This window comes from Vulpes lagopus, chromosome 11 (assembly GCF_018345385.1).
Source record: "Vulpes lagopus strain Blue_001 chromosome 11, ASM1834538v1, whole genome shotgun sequence".
Taxonomy (NCBI): Eukaryota; Metazoa; Chordata; class Mammalia; order Carnivora; family Canidae; genus Vulpes; species Vulpes lagopus.
The window spans coordinates 103175288-103195662 of NC_054834.1; the positions used below are offsets into that span (position 1 = coordinate 103175288).

General features: G+C 40.4%; 1 long non-coding RNA gene across 2 annotated transcripts in view; it reads left to right on the top strand.

Moving 5' to 3' along the window:
- LOC121501443 overlaps positions 1 to 20375 on the top strand; it is a 554541-nt gene that overhangs the window by 151630 nt on the left and 382536 nt on the right. The window lies entirely within an intron of this gene.

Below are 20375 nucleotides of genomic sequence, written 5' to 3' on the forward strand. Positions count from 1 at the left end.
AATGTGACAGTGTCTCTAGACGTTGCCAAATGTTCCCTGTCTTCAAGACGGGAAGGGGGATAGTGGGCGGGGTTAGTGGGGGGAATTGCCCTGGTTTGAGAACCACTACTGAAACACACAAAAAAAGAGAAGTTTCCTCAGGCTTTTGGCTGGGTTATTTTAGATATAGGTTATTTTTCTGGTGGCAGGGGGAGTCTTTAGAGTTTTTATCTAATTAGCGTGTTGCTATGAAGCTATTATTTTAGGAATGGCAATTGAGACTGTTAACTCTCATTTCACATTCATAGAGTACCTTCATCCTGGATACATTACAAAATATTTAAAGCTAAATACTCATCAGTAAGAAAGTAGCCAAAACTGTCATGTGGAAGGGGAATGCAATTGCCAGAAATATATTTTCAGAAGTCAGAACTATGGCCATTGGTGCTAATTATGGAAACACATTTTGATTCATGATAAGAAAGACGGTTCTGATGATCAGCAGTGTCTAAAAATGAAACCAGCAGCCCCAGAGTTCCCTTTCAATAGAGTCAATCTACCCAAAGACACATGGAATGTTTCAAGAATACTGCAGAGGGAATTAAAGCACTGGTTGGATTTGAGGCCCCTTATAGTCCTGGGCGTTCAGAATGAGCAGGAGGGCCATGGAAACACCCAGAATGAAGTTGTACCAGACAAAAGGAGAGAGGAAAAGGCAGAGGAGCAGTAATGGGAAGCAGCAAAGTTGAATTGGTGTTAAGGATATGTAAGGCACTTCATCTGTGGGAGGGTTAGCTCAGGAGGAGGAGAGAGGGTTAAAATGCATGAGCTTCCTCATTTTGGGATTCTCTGCACTCTGGACTTAAAACTTGACACCATTCCTTGAGCCGTCTTGACTGTATCTCAGGACCATACAGGAAGTCCATCCCCGCTCCTTTATGGCAGCTCCTACCACTTTTAAGAGTTAGCACAATGGTCATAAGAGTCCCCTGAGTGCTCGTTAGGCACACATACGTACAGGGCCACATGCAGAGATTCTGATTCCCAAAGCTTTTGTGAGCCAGTGATTCTGCGTTACGAGTAGGCACCCTTGAGAATGCCAGTGCGGCTGGACCTAGGATCACCCTTTGGACAACATTGTTTCCAAACATGTAGTTCATTTTGCTTTCTGACTCTATCCAAGCCCTGTGGATTTTGTAGTTTTCCCAGGAAAGACCGATTTCAAGGAGAGGAACAGGTAAACTACATGAAGTATTGAACCTCTCATCTGACTTTCACTACTGGTATGATTTTCCCAGAGCTAGAACCAAAAGAAATGCAGTAATTTTTTTTTTTCTTCCTGGAAATGTAATATGTTTCTTTAAGGGGTGTAGAGGAGGGGGAGAATACTGGGAAACTAGAGTTTGTTTTCTGGTAACAACAACAAATTCTCTGATACTCTCGCTTCTGAGTGACTGTAAATTCCCAAGCTCAGAAAGAATGTGATAGTACTAAAAAGAAAATGTTTAAAAAGAAGTCAGTGTAATTACCTGCAGTCCCACTGAACACTAGTGACACAGCCTCTCCTTAGCTGAGTTCCTCATGGATAGTCTCATTTGAAAGAAATTACTGTCGAATCCACTGAAGGGTCAACTAAACCAGAGTGATTAAAGATTTATGCCAAGTTTTTACAACTTAGACCAACACCAGCTTCTATTTTATACTCCTGGAGTGGATGATTTCTTCTCTTTTGGGCTATGTGAGTTTATGATAATCTAGGTGTCCTCAGACACAGAAAGCCCAATGGAAAAAAATATCTCTAGGTATAGTTGCTTCTATGGTTTCCTGCCTGGTGACTGTGAACTCTCATCATTGACTTTTTATTCCCATTTCTTGTCCCTGATTCTCTCTATATCTCCATTAGAATTTCAGCTTTGTCACCTACCTGGTTTTCTCGGTTAAACTTCCTTTTGCTTTGTCTACTTGAACTTAGACCCTGATCCTTGGTCAAGCTTGAAGAACTGTAGCCTATCCCCGATCTAGACTTGTCATTCTTTTGTGATACAAACAGAAAAAGTGAATGCAGTCAGTATTTGTCTCTTATTTTCATGTATCATTGATTCAGAGGTAGACTTAATACGAGGTTAATTGAGCTTCTGCTTTGGGCCCTTATTTGCTTAAGCCCTTTCTAGGACTGAAGTGGCCTTAGTAGTGTTTGCGTATGGTCATGGTTTTAGAATATTTCCAGAGAAAGCTCTTTTGACACCTATCTCTGCCAGACTGCCGCCTCCTTCTACTAGAGTGCTCCTAAATCTATCCTTTCTTATTCGTATGACAGTGTTCTTGTGACTCTGGGAATTTTGGAGATGTAGATGAAGAGTAGTCAGGAACACATTTAGTTTAGGTAGATATGTATATTTGTTTGTAGTTATGTATTTATGAGACAGTCACATTCATGACTCAAGATGGGACTTGCTTCTAGAAGTTACCCATTGAGCCAACACACCTGGTGAGTTGTCAGGAAGGTGCAGTTCCTATTACAGTATGAACAAGTCCCACAGGATCTGTCATAGGACATATGTGGGCAGCTTAGGCTAAATAAAGTTAGTGGTGTACAGAGCGAAGCAGTCTGTGGTAAATCTTTCCCAACAGCAGATGTGTAAAATTGCAAGCAGAAAATAGAGTTCTCATTGACATCAAATCTAAACAGAAGTTCTCTCCTGTCAGGAATATTCTCAATAATGAATACATACAATTACAAATGTACTATTCACATAATATTTTAAAGAGATCACGAAATTTATTAGAGTCTCCAATAGGAGAGCACAAATCTGGACCACCAAAGAATACATCTAAATATGAAGGGCCATGTTTTATACATTTCTGATATAAATAATAAAAAATATTGCAATCAACTATGCTAGGGGAAAGGCTAAATTGTGCTTTCTCTATGGAAATAATAGAAAATGATGGTTATATAAAAAGGTATTAAGAGTATATAGACAGCAAAAATTTCAGAAAAAATGTCTTTATATGTCAGGCATTTATTGCATTTCCCTGAAATTTGTATGTTACTATTGTCAGTTTTTTAATTTGTAATTTATTATGATTTCTTTCTTCAGACTTAATGTATATGTGTCTTGTACCAAATTATATGCTTGGGATTTTATTTTCACTTTTACTTTTTAAATTATTTTATTTATGACAGAGAGGCAGAGACACAGGCAGAGAGAGCAGGCTCCATGTAAGGAGCCCGATATGGGCCTCGATCCCAGGACTCCAGGATCACGCCCTGGGCTGAAGGCAGGTGCTAAACTCCTGAGCCATCCAGGGATCCCTGCTTGTGATTTTATATTCTCTTTATAAAAAGATCTCTAAACTAGAAGCATTTAGTAAAACAAAACCTAGGTATGACTTTTGGTTGTATTATCTCACAATTTTCTGACTTATGAAGTTTCTTATGAAGTAAAAACTGATTGTTCACCCCTGAATGGTACTGAGAAATGTGAACCATGTTATGGAGAAAATCTGGATTTTCAGGAATTTTCTGAAAACATTCATTTCTTATGGTCTTCTCTAAAGTGTTGGTAAAACTTTAGTAGTAATTATGTAAGAAATCTCATTTAGGTAGCGCTTCAGTTTATGGATATTTGTATTTACTTCGTATCACAAAACAACCCTGCAGGATATCACAAAATCAGTAAGATATGGAACACTTCTAGAATCTTGTTTCCTAGCCTAAAGTGGTTATTTCCACCATAATAAATAGCAAAGGGGCACACTGAAATTTTGAACAAATCTGCCAGTTTCAGTGACAAAGTGTTAAATCCTTTCCAAATGGTGCCAAGTAGATCTACTTCTCAGGTCGAGTGCGATCCACTTTTCTGGCACAGATACCAATTACTGTGAACCTCTGACTGACATTCTGTCTGTAATCATGACTGTCAGGACTCTGACATTTTAGAGGTGAAATCAAGATTGTACAATTCTACCTTACAGAACCGAGAGGAATGAAAACACTTGGAAATAAATCCTTCATGGGCAGGAGATGATGCTGTGTAATATAGCACTGGAATGTCTTTTGTGCTGAATCTATCAGTTGCTCATGGGTATGGCTGGGGTGATGAGAACAAGATAGAGGTGAAGAGATAAAATGGAGGAACAGAGCATTCGTGGTGGTGGGAAACTCCCTGGCATACCATGGCCCTACCAATGTCCTGGGCCTTTAACATCTACTTTCCAAACTGCACAGTAATTCTGCAGTGGGCTGCGCATCCTTGGCCATGGAGATTTTGCATAGTGTCATAACCTGACAGTAGCCACCTCATCTTTCCCCACGTGTCTGTTTTCTTTCCCCATCTTCCCTGGGGAGCAATCTCTTGGTGTACTTTTTTTTTTTTTTTTTTTTGACACTTGAAGACGGTTGGCAGTATTGCTGTTTGCATGTTTTTATCACTTAAACTCTTCTCTTAATCTCAGGGAAGACCTCTCTACCCCTTAAGAAGAATTGACTTTTATTCTTTAGAAATTCCACCCAGTGTTTATGATATTAGCAGAGGGGCCTTAATCTACCATGGCACTAACAAAGCTGAGTAAAAGGGTGGATGCTCCTGGTAAGTGAAGGCACAGAAGAAGGGAAGAGAAAAAGGTGCATCAGGGCAGCCATCTACCTAAAATGGTAAAAGAAAGAAAAAAAAGAATATGAAAAAGTCAACCTAGTAAGTGTATCAATAACATAAGTTGTCCTACAGGATCCCAAAGTTGTGAGATTCCCAGGAAGCTGTCACCCTCTTGCTCCCTGCACTTCCCATTCCCATTATGAGATTTAATCTCTGCAAGGAGATGAAATGGCCTTCTGGCCTCCATACCTATTGTGTATTCTGTGACCTGCCTCCCCCCCCCCCCCCCCATCCCATACTTTCCCTTGCCTTTTCTCTGCTCTAAGTACTCCTTTCAGGTTAACTTTCCAAAATTACTTCCCTGCTCTATTCCCCTGCAGAAAACAGCTCCCCGTTGACGATCAAGTTAGTGTTTACCCTTGATGGGAGTGCAAAGAGCTCAGTGATAAAGTACCACATCTTTCTTGCTTAATCTCTTTAATTTTACCGTATCATCCAACTAAAACTGGATACTTCCTGTTCGTTGGAATTTTCTGTCTCTTCCACACCCAAGGCTTTGCCCCTTCAGCTGCCTAGAACATTCTAGGCATGTACATTCTGTGTATGTACATCTCGAACAACCCCTTCATTCAGGCATCTTAAATGCTGCTCCTTCTAAGAAGGCCTTTCTCCTTTAAATTCAAATAACTGTTGGTCTCTCATGCCATGCGGCACATTCCATCTAGCCTAGGAGATCCCCGGGAACTGGTTTTATTTCTAGAAGACAACCAGAAGGGTAGAGAGTGTTGTAATCTTTGTATCAGTGGTTTTTAGAGTACTATGTGAATATTAGGCAGTCAATATTATTGACTTATTTTTAACAGCTGTGAAACACGAACCAAGCGACTAGGGCAAATCTGAGGAAAGGAGGCAGCTCTACCAATTGCCGTTTAAAAAGAAATAGGACACATAAAGACAATCAGAAAGATGAAACAGGATTAAATAAGGCTGTCTAAAAATACTTCATCCCTGTTTCTTTTCATGCACATGCCTAAATATCACTCCTTACATTCTGATACTCTACAGCTCTTTTCTTGCTGCCTTTACCTTTCAAATCCACTTAACACAGATTTTTACCCTTACAAACACTTGCGAGGTCACAAGAGAGCTCCTGACATAATGAATTGCTATAGTATCCACCCCCCACCCTCCCCACCCCCACCCAACCCTGGAGGTAATCCTGCTTGATGTGATGTGCTAATTTTTGTACCCAGTGGGTATACTCAACAAAATGTCATTTGTCTTGAACTGCCAGTCGGCATAATCCAAGGTCAGAAAGGGCAGAAGCTATGGAATGTTTTCCTTGAGGGACCAATGCCACATATTTAACTGAGCTTATAAAGTAGCACTATGGCCTAGAAAAGCAGAAATTTCAGATTGTGATTAGCTTCAACCCTCTCTTTTCACATCCTTTACCAGATAGAACAGATTTACTGTGAAGCTAAAAAAGTTGAGCATTCTAGGGCCCCACATTGGTGTGGACTATGTAAATCTGTGCAGGCCAAAGTCGTGTTTTGTCTATAATTTTATATTCAAGCAACCCCCACCTCCCCAGTTAAAAAAGCTTTAAGTCCTACAAAACATAGATCCACCTCAGCATCTAGGTCTTCCTGTATGCAGGGTCCTGAAATTGCTAATCCTCTGAATTTATAACAATTGCGTTGATAAAGGAATTATGAACCTTAAGTCTTTATTTTAATTGAGCAAAAGTCCCCATGGGCTTCCCTTTTTAGGTTTTTTTATTCTTCATTTGTCATGGCAAAAACACAACAGAAGTGAAGAGCACAGATTTTCATAAAACATCAATTAGGCAATAGCTGTTTTCATTTTGACTAGGAGCAAAGCAATAATTATATCCAAATTAGGGAAATGATTTCCTTGTGATTATATGGGATTTAACATTAGAACAGTACACATTCGGCCAAGGACCCTCAGAAGAAGGACAAAGATATAAAGTCACATACAAGTATAATTTGGACCCATCTGGACACCGCTGTGGACATGTAGACGAGAACTGACCTGAACATGCTAATGTTCATGAGGCCTCATGTGGTGCAAGAGAGAAGGCCCTATGACCTAGGCATCTTGTCTTCTGTCAGCACCCACAAAACTATGTGAAGCTGCCCTCATGGAAATAGGGTAAAACTTGAGATTTTCACAGCCCTAACACTATTATACCATGAGCTTGTACAATTTAATCAGTAATACAACCAAATAGAAAAAGCAACACCTAATAAATAGTAGTATAGTTACATTTTGCTTTCTATCTTTAAATCTAAACCAGTTAAGTAATTTAAAATGCAATTGTTTTTACTATTCGATTTTCAAAAACTAAACATAGCAATGAGTTGGACATAAAGAAGAGCTGGAGAAATGTCTAATTTCATACATTGCTGCTGGGTGTGAAAAGTAAACCGTTCAGAAAAAGGTGGTAGTAGTTTATTTGGCCAGCCGTTCTACATTTGAAATCTGTCACTAAGAATAAAGCCCCATGTGTGTATATACGCACCCATACGTACGTATACAGACAGACACATACATGTGTGTACGTGCACCTGCTAGTATATATGTATGTGTGTGTACAGTGTAATAGCATCGTTTGTCAGAGCAAAATTTGGAAACAGTCTGGGTGCTCTCTGCTACAGGGATGTGTAGATACAGATGGTCTATCCATTCCATGACGTGGGGTGCAATTATGAGAAAATGTTGGACCGACATATGCTAACTTGGATGCTAATGAGATATTAAGTAAAAGAAAACAAAACCAACATGACAGATGTGATATTAAAAGTGAGTCCAGGGGTACCTGGGTCGCTCAGTCGGGTTAGCATCTGCTTTTGGCTCAGGTCAGGGTCTCAAGGTCCTGGGACCACGCCCCTCATGGGGATCCCTGCTCAGCTGGGGACTATGCTTCTTCCTCTCCCTCTGCCCCTCCCCATCACTCATGCTCTCTGGCACATGCTCTCTTTCACTCGTGCACTCTCTCTCTCACGTAAATAAAAAATATTTTAAAAAATTAACTCCATTCTTTTGAAAAAATAAACCATATTATAACTACACAGTTACCTGATTGTGACTTATCATAATAAGTAAAGTGTGAATATGTTATTTAACCCAAAAGTGTCTGCAAACTGATTTTCTTTCTATGCTGTGCAGGAAGTGAATAGTTTACACTGGGTTAACTCCTCGATCTTAATAGCAGCGTGGTCCAGGCAAGAGTTTAGCTTTGAAATTGGACCAGAGTTCCTGTCTGGTTTGGTCAGCTGACTCACTGAGGGAACTTGGACAAGTCATTTGGTCCCTCTCAGATTCAGTTTCCTTAACTGGAAGAATAGAAATAACAATAGTGCCTATCTCACATTTGAAGAAAAAATAATTTTAGGAAGTATTTAACCTTGCACAGTTCTGTCATAGGCAGTGATAGTGTTGATGATGAAATAGAACACACTTAGCATTTATGGTGTGTTTGTGCTCAGTATATGGTAGCTGTTTCTCTTTTCTTGTCTTTTTTTTTTTTTTTTTGATGGTAGTTTGCTCACCTAGCTGCCTGTAAAGGAATGATGGTATCTCAGATTTTCATGTTATTTCTCTACACAGCCCAAACAGCAGTTGAACCAAGGCCTTTGGGTACCTGTAAAGCAGGATTCACATTTTAGTGTCGCTTACCTTCAGTGAAGGATATTAGAACTGCAGCCAGTAGATGTCTTAATGTGTGAGCCAAACCTCGAGCAATGCAGCTAGGGAAATATTAGCATGTTTACAATTCACCAACTAAAATAGCGGTTATATTTTACAAATGAAAAATAATCACCCCACACCTTCCTTAAAAACTACAGTTTCATGTCAAGCTGAATGCAATAAATCTATTTAAAAAAAAAGGCAATCAGCCAAGCCTTTATTACAAGAACACCAGAGAAATGAAACAGCTGAGCTGCTTATCCTCTGCCTAAATTCCTCAACTATTGAATGTTCTAGCAAAGCAGCTATTTATAGGTCCTATGTCTCTTTTAAATTTTTACCTCATAGGGATCGAGCCATTTTTGTTGTTGTTATTGAGGATTGCATAAGCTGCCGGTGTAACATGGCTTTGAATTAATCAGCCGTCTGATTACAGTCTCTGAAACTATTCAAGTATTAATGGTTTCCGTGTCAGAATTTAATGAGCATTTCTTTTGGATTGATAGTCTCCGTTGCTTTGTTCATTTACTTAAAATTTTTGATCACCACTTTAGGCGAGATGTGGGTATTTTTTTCTCAGGGCTATTGGGATGACAGCCGCAGAGGAAAATGGAACAATTAATGCGACATCAGATTCACACCTGGAGAGTTGACAAGCTGAAGTACGAGCATGAAGACGCGCCCCGGAAGGCCTGTGTCTCGGGGTGCTGAGCCCACTGTGACACTTGAGCACCCCCCCTCCACCCCCAAGCAGGGACTCTGCCACAGGCACTATTTTGTACTTTCAGGACCTAGAGCAGCGCTCGGCTGCTAGCCCCGGGGGAAGAGGGAACCCCTGCAAGATGCAGCAGAGTAAGACACTAGTTAAAACGTTCACTTCATGCTGGAAACAAGCTGCAGGCTCACTTAAGTGCCAGAGCTTTCATCAAACCTTCTTTTTTTTTTTTTTTCCATCAAACCTTTTATAAAATCAACACATAAATGATGACTTATTTACGATAGAATGTCAGTGTGTGGATAGAATTTGCACGACTGTCCTTTCTGTCTTACTTTCCTTCTCAATCCCTCAAGTGGCAATTTCAATAGATATTGAAAGGAAAGGCACATGTGCCCAGAATAATTCTTCCAAGGGACTAAGAAGGTGGTCGGGGATTTCAAGGTCAGATGTCTCTTCTCCCATTTTCTGGGGACTCTGAAGTAGAACAGTTTGGAAGAATGCATCACTTTCCAATGAAGCGTCTGGCTTTGGAGGTGGACCACCTAAACATTCAAAGGGAAGATACTGCACTAAGGCTGGCTTTTACTTGTTTTTAAAGATTTTTTGAATACAACAAATCTCTCAAAGCTTTTAATTTCAAGCTGAAGAGTTTAATTAAAATACTTTGTTTTTCGGTACTTGAGACTATAGGAGATGCCTGGAGAACCTAGAAATGTCAAGTTTTGTGGTCTAAAAGGAAATAGAGGCCAAGAAAGAACCAATGAATATATCTGTTCTCCAATTCCTTGGCCTCTCTGTATCTTGATTTTTCTCATTTATGAAATCTGAACAGTGGTATGTTTTCTTGGGTTGCTTTGTTTACTGTTCAATGCATAAAGCTCTTCAAAATACAGCTTTTTATATTAATCAGTGACCGGAAGAGAGATAAACGTTGGAAATAAACACAAATACCAAAATGGCTATTGCTTGTTAAATGTGATGAGTTTGCTTTGCCTGTAATCTCCTAGAAACAGAAGATGCTTACAGTTTTCCATCCAGCAAGTCAGGAAGGCCCTAGGTGGGTGACTACAAGTGTGGAAATCACGACGTCCCCAGGGTTTGATGTTCCAGTTCAATAGGCACTCCTGGGAAAGTGGGCCTTTCCGAGGCCTTGTGACAGCCACAGCCCTGGGCTGACTCAGGAAGGGAAAGAGGTGGTGGTTCTCCTGTGGGTTGTGACACTTACCATCTCCCTTTCACAGGTACATTTTCAATGTGACAAAGTCAAACTTAGTTTTTCTTCAGTTGATAACGGATTTGGTAACTGTCGGCCAGAGTGAATGTTGAACTGAGCATGCCCTATGAATTGACGGAGAGTGAGAGCCAGCATTTCCACAGTTCAGAAGCATGGTTAGCTGCTCCAGAAGGCTGTCAAGTTCTTGCTTGTACTTTGCCTCGCGAGGAAAACTCAAGGGGGACAGACTGAAATAGTGACAGGGTTGAGGGGCGGTGTGTGGTGCTTTTTGTAAGGCATGTAAGACCCTGCTTTGTGGTAGTTGGAATTAGTTATCATTGCTGATGCTTTTTGATGTTGTCAAAATGAAAATTTTTTGCCCCCTTGGGTGTTTCTCTCCCATCCCGCCCCCCCCAATTCTAGTTCCTGAGAGTGCCAGGAAGAGACTTGGGAATCACTAGAGTGTCAAAGATTTCAAGTAAGGTTTCTAAGTCACCAAAGAATCTGTAGTATGTGAATATAGTTTTTCTGCACGTGGATTGGAATATATGTTATAGTACTAAAACAATAAACGTGAGATAAAATCTTTTTTTCAATATTCTCTTCTCTGAACCACTTACAAAAAAAGCAGAAGGGGGGATCCCTGGGTAGCTCAGCGGTTTAACGCCTGCCTTCGGCCCGGGGTGTGATCCTGGAGTCCTGGGATCGAGTCCCGCGTCGGGCTCCCTGCATGGAGCCTGCTTCTCCCTCTGCCTGTGTCTCTGCCACCCCCTCCCTCCCATGTGTATGTGTCTCATAAATAGAATCTTTAAAAAAATTATCAGTTATTGTCATGAAAAGTCAGAGTTATGGTAGAGAGGTGGACAGGTAAGTAGTTTCCTAAAATCTCAAATTTTTGCCCTGAGTAAATATTGGTTAATAGATTAAAGGTTTTTAAAGATGTGCCTGTGCCCAACTCATAAATTGTTATTAATTCTGGTAGACTAGACTATGACATCTATAGAAACTAATATTACTACTTACCAGTTATTTTCTATTTTTTTTATTATTTTTTTAGTAATCTCTACACCTTAACATAGGGCTCAAACTCATGACCTTGAGATCAAGAGTCATGTGTTCTGAGACCACTTACTAGTTATTTTTTTTAAATTTTTTTTTACTAGTTATTTTTAAATGGTGTTTATGGCAGACATTCATTAGGTGACAAACCAGAGGCCTTGCATTTGTCATAATTTTTCAAGAAAAAAAAAAAACTAGCATGTGAAACAAAACTGTGGTTATTATTTTTTTTAGTAGAAAGCTTAAGATTGAAATTCCTATGTTCCACAATCTAAATTTCTTTGAAAAATCTTAATATATTAATATGAAACTGCATCTCTGTTGGAAACTTGAAATATGTATACCAAATATGTCAGAAATATTAAAAATGGAAAAAGATAGTGTGATTTATAGCAAACATATACGAGAATATATTTATTGCTTTCAGAGCAGAAAATAATGACATAGTAGGGGATGGGAACTTGAGAGGACGGAAGCTGCAACTAGACATCAGAAGACCTAGTTAGAAACTTAAACGTAAGCATGTCATTAAACTTAAGTTTCAGATTTTATCCATGTCAATGAGAATGCCAATATCTGATTCAATCATCCTCCTGGTAGTGATAGGAAATATATTACCCCACTCAATATGGCACTGTTCATCCAAGCATGATCCTTTGGGACCCAATTTTCACTTTGATACTGATATTTAGGTTTTCCTGTTTTATAATTTACTCTTTTATCACACGAGGGATATCTGAAAATATCCTAGAAATCAAGCATTACCATAATATCCAGAGAACAAAATGGAAGGCCCTGACTCTACTTCTAAACCTTCTTTCTCTTCAGTGGCTTCACTATAAACAGTTTGCATTTCCTTTCAGAAGTTTTCTAATCATATGTGTATGCATGTATAAAAAATGATTTTCCCCCACATACTTTGAATCCAAAAGTTGATTTCTAACTCAGATTCAGCCAAATGAAAGTTTTTGTTGCCCACCCCCCCTTTCCTCCAAGGGGCAGGTGACATAATTAGCACGACAGTTGTTTCAGGTCAGAAGATTGATCTGGAGAGGTTAAGGGAGTCTGGGGGAGCTGGGATGGGTTTTTATAGCCCAACGAGGACAGCAGCCACATACAGGTGAATGCATTCGGTTGCTGTAGTCCTGAAACCCCATTGTGTTAACAAATGGGAAATAACACCTCATGGCAGCCAATCTAAAATAATCTCGGCATGATGAGTACCGCTGGCAGATCTGCCAAGATGCCCCGATTCTCAGTGTGATCACCTAGATTTCATTGGTCACAGGCAGAGAAAAGCACATGATCGTGCCACCGACGGTGACTGTGCCCGCGGCCCAGAGAGCAGGGCGCAGGCGCCACGGTAGCACTCGCACACCTGCCACTTGACAGGTGTGCACTGAAATTTATGAAAAGCTTTTCTAGCCAAGCCATCGGGCTGCTGAAAAGAATGGTGGATGCCTTGAGCCTTGACATTTATTACAGCTTTGCCAGCATATCTGTCTTGTAGAGTGTGATTTGAAAAACGATATGTCTAACCATGATCTTAATAAGCTCATTTGTTCTGGGATCTCATTGTACTGGTGGCCGCTGACGGAGGAGGAGAGGGCCAGCAGTATAAATAACGGAGGCTTCCTCGAGGATGCCCTTACTGATTTCGATGTGGAGACAGTCTGACATCTCACGTTGCCGGCGGCCTGTACCTAAACGAGGAGTTGCAGGGCTGCTTTGAGCTGTGTCCAGCAGAGCTCCAGTTGTTTAATAACCGTAATTTCAGTCGGTGTTGTCAGAAACCCTGAAATGAAAGCATGCGATGAATATTCTGGTGCAGGTGCAAGTGTGTTAATATTAGCCAGGAAAGATCTATCTTTAAATAAAATTAAAAAAGAAAACTTTACAGTCTTCTTATTAACCCTCCCTTTACAAGGATTCAAAATACTTTGGGTATTTCCTCATTTATTGACAAAATATCCTTGGATGATAAAGACGAGAGCGGATAACTTCCTCGACTGACAAAGGATAAGTAAGAGGAAGCTAAACAAAATGCTTGGAACCAGTTTTCCCAGTTCTGTAGCATGGTGAGCAAACACATTTCTCCATTTTCAAGGTACTTTTCTCTGGATGAGTCTAAGCCTTAGCCCACACCACCTATATCTGAAGACCTTCAGTTTGATAAATGTGCTTGCCTATTAAGATATAATACTTATTTAAGTAGGGTTAATAAAATAGTACTTCAGAAATTATCATTATATTAACATGACAAACAATATTTCTTATCTTACAAAAGACCCAATCTTGCTTTTCTTTCTCTGCTCCCTGTTATCAAAAGGAATATTTCATTTAATGAAACTCTTACCTTCCTCCCCTCCCCCCTTCCTGTCTCTGTGCCTCCCAATCCTAGTTCTCTTGGGGATCAGCCCACCTGGTAAAAAATAAACCAAGAAATTTTTAAAAGACCAATTAAAATATACAAACAAAATTAGAACAATGACATGGTGATGGAAAAGAACTCTAACAGACTGAGGGGAAGAAAACTAAAGCTCTATGCAAATTATAAAATTTCAGTAAGAGGGACAATTGCTAGGAGATATTACTACAACAAACTTTGGAAGAAGTAACAAACGTCAACAGAGCTGTTGGTGTGTCCATAGCCACGGAGAAAACAGAAAACACCATCAGAATTTTCAGTTACCTTAGATGGGGAAGAAACAAGGATCCAAAGCCAGATAGTTTTACTGAGGAGTTCTTCCAAATTGTGCAAGAGACTGAAGATCACTTGGTAAATTCTTCCAGTTTATGGAAAAGGATGGAATGCTACCATGATTCATTTTATGTTAACTTGGTAATAAAATTTTTTAAAGATGATACATGGAAAGCAAAGCACCCACCAGTCTTCTGGTATATACGTGAATAAGTATGCAAAAGTCCAAAATATAAGTTGAATCCAACATAGTATTTTTTAAAAGGATTTTTTCTTACACAGTTCTATGACGTTCTACTAAAAAAAAAAAAAAAAAAAAATGTAATTTGACCAAAAGAAGAAAACTGTTTTAACCTCAAAATACTAAAAGCATTTGATAAATTCCAAAGTCCATTTTTAAGCCCAGCTCAAATGCTGCCTCTTTCTAAAAGCCCTCCTTGATTCATTTGGCTGAAAATAATGACTTTAAATTCTTTTTTTTTTTTTTTTTTTTACTTTTCTGTTTTTGTTTTATTTTATATTTTTTAAAATTAATTTTTATTGGTGTTCAATTTACCAACATACAGAAAAACACCCAGTGCTCATCCCGTCAAGTGTCCACCTCAGTGCCCGTCACCCATTCCCCTCCAACACCCGCCCTCCTCCCCTTCCACCACCCCTAGTTCGTTTCCCAGAGTTAGGAGTCTTTATGTTCTGTCTCCCTTCCTGATATTTCCCAACATTTCTTCTCCCTTCCTTTATATTCCCTTTCACTATTATTCATATTCCCCAAATGAATGAGAACATACACTGTTTGTCCTTCTCCGATTGACTTACTTCACTCAGCATAATACCCTCCAGTTCCATCCACGTTGAAGCAAATGGTGGGTATTTGTCGTTTCTAATGGCTGAGGAATATTCCATTGTATACATAAACCACATCTTCTTTATCCATCATCTTTCGATGGACACCGAGGCTCCTTCCACAGTTTGGCTATTGTGGCCATTGCTGATAGAAACATCGGGGTGCAGGTGTCCCGACGTTTCATTGCATCTGAATCTTTGGGGTAAATCCCCAACAGTGCAATTGCTGGGTCGTAGGGCAGGTCTATTTTTAACTCTTTGAGGAACCTCCGCACCGTTTTCCAGAGTGGCTGCACCAGTTCACATTCCCACCAACAGTGTAAGAGGGTTCCCTTTTCTCCGCATCCTCTCCAACATTTGTTGTTTCCTGCCTTGTTAATTTTCCCCATTCTCACTGGTGTGAGGTGGTATCTCATTGTGGTTTTGATTTGTATTTCCCTGATGGCAAGTGATGCGGAGCATTTTCTCATGTGCTTGTTGGCCATGTTTATGTCTTCCTCTGTGAGATTTCTCTTCATGTCTTTTGCCCATTTCATGATTGGATTGTTTGTTTCTTTGGTGTTGAGTTTAATAAGTTCTTTATAGATTTTGGAAACTAGCCCTTTATCTGATATGTCATTTGCAAATATCTTCTCCCATTCTGTAGGTTGTCTTTGAGTTTTGTTGACTGTATCCTTTGCTGTGCAAAAGCTTCTTATCTTGATGAAGTCCCAATAGTTCATTTTTGCTTTTGTTTCTTTTGCCTTTGTCGATGTATCTTGCAAGAAATTACTGTGGCCAAGTTCAAAAAGGGTGTTGCCTGTGTTCTCCTCTAGGATTTTGATGGACTCTTGTCTCACATTTAGATCTCTCATCCATTTTGAGTTTATCTTTGTGTATGGTGAAAGAGAGTGGTCCAGTTTCATTCTTCTGCATGTGGATGTCCAATTTTCCCAGCACCATTTATTGAAGAGACTGTCTTTCTTCCAATGGATAGTCTTTCCTCCTTTATCGAATATTAGATGACCGTACATTTCAGGGTCCACTTCTGGGTTCTCTATTCTGTTCCATTGATCTATGTGTCTGTTTTTGTGCCAGTACCACACTGTCTTGATGACCACAGCTTTGTAGTACAACCTGAAATCTGGCATTGTGATGCCCCCAGCTATGGTTTTCTTTTTTAAAATTCCCCTGGCTATTCGGGGTCTTTTCTGATTCCACACAAATCTTAAAATAACTTGTTCTAACTCTCTGAAGAAAGTCCATGGTATTTTGATAGGGATTGCATTAAACGTATAAATTGCCCTGGGTAACATTGACATTTTTACAATATTAATTCTGCCAATCCATGAGCATGGAATATTTTTCCATCTCTTTGTGTCTTCCTCCATTTCTTTCAGAAGTGTTCTATAGTTTTTAGGGTATAGATCTTTTACCTCTTTGGTTAGGTTTATTCCTAGGTATCTTATGCCTTTGGGTGCAATTGTAAATGGGATTGACTCCTTAATTTCTCTTTCTTCAGTCTCATTGTTAGTGTATAGAAATGCCATTGATTTCTGGGCATTGATTTTGTATCCTGCCACGCTACCAAATTGCTGTATGAGTTCTAGCAATCTTGGGGTGGAGGCTTTTGGGTTTTCTATGTAGAGTATCATGTCATCGGCGAAGAGGGAGAGTTTGACTTCTTCTTTGCCAATTTGAATGCCTTTAATGTCTTTTTGTTGTCTGATTGCTGAGGCGAGGACTTCCAGAACTATGTTGAACAACAGTGGTGAGAGTGGACATCCCTGTCTTGTTCCTGATCTTAGGGGAAAGGCTCCCAGTGCTTCCCCATTGAGAATGATATTTGCTGTGGGCTTTTCGTAGATGGCTTTTAAGATGTCGAGGAAAGTTCCCTCTATCCCAACACTCTGAAGGGTTTTGATCAGGAATGGATGCTGTATTTTGTCAAATGCTTTCTCTGCATCTAATGAGAGGATCATATGGTTCTTGGTTTTTCTCTTGCTGATATGATGAATCACATTGATGGTTTTACGAGTGTTGAACCAGCCTTGTGTCACAGGGATAAATCCTACTTGGTCATGGTGAATAATTTTCTTAATGTGTTGTTGGATCCTATTGGCTAGTATCTTGTTGAGAATTTTTGCATCCATGTTCATCAGGGATATTGGTCTGTAATTCTCCTTTTTGGTGGGGTCTTTGTCTGGTTTCGGAATTAAGGTGATGCTGGCCTCATAGAACGAATTTGGAAGTACTCCATCTCTTTCTATCTTTCCAAACAGCTTTAGTAGAATAGGTATGATTTCTTCTTTAAACGTTTGATAGAATTCCCCTGGGAAGCCATCTGGCCCTGGACTCTTGTGTCTTGGGAGGTTTTTGATGACTGCTTCAATTTCCTCCCTGGTTATTGGCCTGTTCAGGTTTTCTATTTCTTCCTGCTCCAGTTTTGGTAGTTTGTGGCTTTCCAGGAATGCGTCCATTTCTTCTAGATTTCCTAATTTATTGGCGTACAGCTGTTCATAATATGTTTTTAAAATCGTTTGTATTTCCTTGGTGTTGGTAGTGATCTCTCCTTTCTCATTCATGATTTTATTAATTTGAGTCTTCTCTCTCTTCTTTTTAATAAGGTTGGCTAATGGTTTATCTATCTTATTAATTCTTTCAAAGAACCAACTCCTGGTTCTGTTGATCTGTTCCACAGTTCTTTTGGGCTCGATATCATTGAGTTCTGCTCGAATTTTAATTAACTGTCTTCTTCTGCTGGGGGTGGGGTCTATTTGTTGCTTTTTCTCTAGTTCCTTTATGTGTAAGGTGAGCTTTTGAATTTGAGATCTTTCCAGTTTTTGAATGGATGCTTGTATTGCGATGTATTTCCCCCTCAGGACTGCTTTTGCTGCATCCCAAAGATTTTGAACGGTTGTATCTTCATTCTCATTAGTTTCCATGAATCTTTTTAATTCTTCCTTAATTTCCTGGTTGACCTTTTCATCTTTTAGCAGGATGGTCCTTAACCTCCACGTGTTTGTGGTCCTTCCATACTTCTTGTTGTGATTAAGTTCTAATTTCAAGGCATTATGGTCTGAGAATATACAGGGGACTATCCCGATCTTTTGGTATCGGTTCAGACCCGATTTGTGACCCAGTATGTGGTCTATTCTGGAGAAAGTTCCATGTGCACTTGAGAAGAATGTGTATTCAGTTGAGTTTGGATGTAAAGTTCTGTAGATATCTGTGAAATCCATCTGGTCCAGTGTATCATTTAAAGCTCTCGTTTCTTTGGAGATGTTGTGCTTAGAAGACCTATCCAGGGCAGAAAGAGCTAGATTGATGTCACCAAGTATAAGTGTATTATTATCAAGGTATTTCTTGAGTTTGGTTGTTAATTGGTTTAAATATTTGGCAGCTCCCACATTCGGGGCATATATATTGAGGATTGTTAAGTCCTCTTGTTGGATAGATCCTTTGAGTATGAGATAGTGTCCCTCTTCATCTCTCACTATAGTCTTTGGGGTAAATTTTAATTTATCTGATATAAGGATGGCAACCCCTGCTTTCTTTTGAGGACCATTTGAATGGTAAATGGTTCTCCAACCTTTTATTTTCAGGTTGTAGGTGTCCTTCTGTCTAAAATGAGTCTCTTGTAGACAGCAAATAGATGGGTCCTGCTTTTTTTATCCAGTCTGAAACCCTGCGCCTTTTGATGGGGTCATTAAGACCGTTCACGTTCAGAGTTACTATTGATAGATATGAGTTTAGTGTCATCATATCTATTCAGTCCTTGTTTTTGTGGATTGTTCCACTGAACTTCTTCTTAAAGGGGAATTTTAAGAGTCCCCCTTAAAATTTCTTGCAGAGCTGGTTTGGAGGTTACATATTCTTTCAGTTCCTGCCTGTCTTGGAAGCTCTTTATCTCTCCTTCCATTTTGAATGAAAGCCTTGCTGGGTAAAGTATTCTTGGTTGCATGTTCTTTTCATTTAGGACCCTGAATATATCCTGCCAGCCCTTTCTGGCCTGCCAGGTCTCTGTGGAGAGGTCTGCTGTTACCCTAATATTCCTCCCCATAAAAGTCAGGGACTTTTTTTCTCTTGCTGCTTTAAGGATCTTCTCCTTATCTTTGGAATTTGCAAGCTTCACTATTAAATGTCGAGGTGTTGAACGGTTTTTGTTGATTTTAGGGGGGGATCTCTCTATTTCCTGGATCTGAATGCCTGTTTCCCTTCCCAGATTAGGAAAGTTTTCAGCTAGGATTTGTTCAAATACATATTCTGGCCCTCTGTCCCTTTTGGCGCCCTCAGGAACCCCAATTAAACGTAGGTTTTTCTTCCTCAGGCTGTCATTTATTTCCCTTAATCTATCCTCATGGTCTTTTAATTGCTTGTCTCTTTTTTCCTCAGTTTCCCTCTTTGCCATCAACTTGTCTTCTATGTCACTCACTCGTTCTTCCACCTCGTTAACCCTCGTCGTTAGGACTTCTAGCTTGGATTGCATCTCATTTAATTGATTTTTAATTTCTGTCTGATTGGATCTAAATTCTGCAGTCATGAAGTCTCTTGAGTCCTTTATGATTTTTTCTAGAGCCACCAGTAGCTGTAAAATAGTGCTTCTGAATTGGCTTTCTGACATTGAATTGTAATCCATATTTTGCAACTCTGTGGGAGAGAGGGCTGTTTCTGATTCTTTTTTTTGAGGTGAGGTTTTCCTTCTAGTCATTTTGCTCAGTGCAGAGTGGCCAAAAACAAGTTGTATTGGGAAAAGGAGAAAAAGAGAGAGAAGGAAAGAAAAGAGAAAAATAAAAAGGAGAAAGAAGAAAAAAAGGGGGAAAAAGAGAAGAAAAAGAAAGAAAAAGAAAGAAAGAAAAAAGAAAAAAAAGGGGGTGGGGTGGGGTAAGCAATCAGAAATCAAGAAGAAAGAAAGAAAAAAAAAAGCACAAAACAAAACAAACAGAAAAAAAAAACACAAAAAAACCAAAACCAAAAACAAACCAAAAACAAAAACCACGGGGAGTATCTTCCGATTCTGTATACTTTAAATCCCTTGACTTCCCCTGGAACTGGTCCGTGTCTCTGGTCTTCTGGGGGAGGGGCCTGCTGTGCTGATTCTCAGGTGTTAGCACTTGGGGGAGCTGCTCTGCCCCTGCCTGGTGCAGGGCTCAGTGGGGGTTGTTCACCCCGTGAGGCCCCGGGAGGAAGCCACAGTGGCGGGGGCAGCTCTGGGACCCTGGAGTCAGCCCCCGCAGTAGCTCCGGGGCTCTCAGTCTGCAGGGCCTGTGGGCTCCCGGGTGGGGCCGCTGATCTGCTCAGTTGCAGGCAGGAGCGTCCTCACTGTCCTGGGCCCTCCCGGCCTCTGCCTGTCCCTGGGGGAGGCCGGATCCTGGGCTGTGTCCCGGCGCCCTGTGCTCCGGGGCCTGCGCTGTTGGATTCGCGCTCCCGGCGGTGCAGCCCCCTCCGCGGAGCCGCCGCCCGAGCCCCTCCGAGCTGTTCCCAGAGCCGCGCCGCCCCCTCCGCGGAGCCGCCGCCCGAGCCCCTCCGAGCTGTTCCCGGAGCCGCGCCGCCCCCTCCGCGGAGCCG